At 47.7% G+C, this 1,644-nt stretch overlaps 1 non-coding gene across 1 annotated transcript; it reads left to right on the top strand.

Moving 5' to 3' along the window:
- Positions 1-360: 360 nt before the first annotated feature.
- On the top strand, positions 361-524 carry LOC115522681. Its single transcript, XR_003971565.1, has one exon. It is a non-coding gene; the product is annotated as a U1 spliceosomal RNA (small nuclear RNA).
- Positions 525-1,644: the final 1,120 nt, after the last annotated feature.

Below are 1,644 nucleotides of genomic sequence, written 5' to 3'. Positions count from 1 at the left end.
CTCTGCTCGCGCCCCCCCGCCCCCCACCCCGGCCCCATTGACGGGCTGTGTGTTAGGGGAGAAAGGAGGAAAGGGCAAGGGCGGGACGTGGGCGGGAGGGAAAGGAGCGTTCCCGTGACGTCACGGATAGGGCGTGTGCTATGTAAATAGGGGAGCGCAGGGGCTGATGTTTCGGCAACTGCCGCTTAAATAGCGTATGATCTTGCGTGCTGTGGGAGCTATTCCAGGACTGTTGGTTGCAAGTGCGTGTGCTGCGTGTGGCAAAGTCTTAGGGAGGCTCAGAGATGTGTGGACGGAAGTGACCGTGTGTAGAGAGTGTCAGGCGTGAGAGGGTGTAGTGGGGCGGAGGCGACAGAAATCATACTTACCTGGCAGGGGAGATACCATGATCAGAAAGGTGGTTTTCCCAGGGCGAGGCTTATCCATTGCACTCGGGATGTGCTGACCCCTGCGATTTCCCCAAATGTGGGAAACTCGACTGCATAATTTGTGGTAGTGGGGGACTGCGTTCGCGCTCTCCCCTGAAGTTTATGGTGTGAAAAGCAGGCTTACTACGTTCTTGTGGGTTTTGGTTTGGGTTAACTACCAGGAGTTATACGAGGCGCAGTGTTTTCTAGGCATGTGATGGGTGATGTTTCAGTAAAGCTACTTTGGAGTTTCTTTTAGTGGTTTGGGTGGTGGATAGATATAGTGTTGGCGTGAGTGTTCTCGCCGGTTTTATCTATCGCAGTTTTCTTGGGAATATGCTCAGGTCACTTACTTCGATTTATATGTACTAGTTTGTTGTAGTTTTAACTGATTTATTTTTTTTGATCTGGAGTTTTTCTTTTTATTACTTCTTTAAGTATGAAATTTGTTGTCAAGTTGATTTCCATACAACACCCAGTGCTCATCCCAACAGATCCCCTGCTCAATACCATCATCACCCAACCCCCATCAACCCTCAGTTTGTTCTCAGTTTTTAAGAGGCTTTTATGTTTTGGCTCCCTTCCTCTCTAACCTCTTTTTTTTTTTTTTTCCTTTTCCTCCCCCATGGTCTTCTAAATTTCTCAGGTCTGTACGACTTATTTCACTTAGCATAATACTCTCCATCCTTGACTTTTAATCAGAGTGTACTGAGTTCCAAGAGGTCTTCTAAAGGCTTTCGGTTTTCTGAGGGCTTTCCTCATTCTCAAGTACTCTACTTGCTTCTTTGTGTAGTGGCACTCCAGTTTTCTCTTGTGGTCAGGATCAGTCATCCCACTCAGGAACTTTCTATTTGTTCCTTTTCTGTCGTGAGGAGCCCCAAATGGCCCGGGAGCAGTCTCAACGTACACTTTAACACAGCCATTATGGCATTTGTTGCTGAGAGCATTTCTCTCAGGAGCTGAGACTTCCAGGGCCCATAATTACAGAGGTGAGAGGGAAGCAAAACGTTTACTAGTGTATCCGCCACTCCCATTTTGACCACTTGATTCCCAGACCTGGGAGAAACAGCACCATATACTGGTTGCTGATATAGTGTATATATGTGAAATATCCAGATTCTCAAGGCATTGTCTTGTCATCCAGGTGGCAGCGAAACAATCTTCAAAAGTACATTCCGTTCCATCAGGCTACTTACTTCAGAGCAAATTTGGCGAGCGAGCGGGGGGCGGGGGCAGC

This window comes from Lynx canadensis, chromosome C1 (genome assembly GCF_007474595.2).
Source record: "Lynx canadensis isolate LIC74 chromosome C1, mLynCan4.pri.v2, whole genome shotgun sequence".
NCBI lineage: Eukaryota > Metazoa > Chordata > Mammalia > Carnivora > Felidae > Lynx > Lynx canadensis.
Note: the sequence above shows the minus strand (reverse complement) of the source record. Positions and strands in the feature narration are given on the sequence as shown.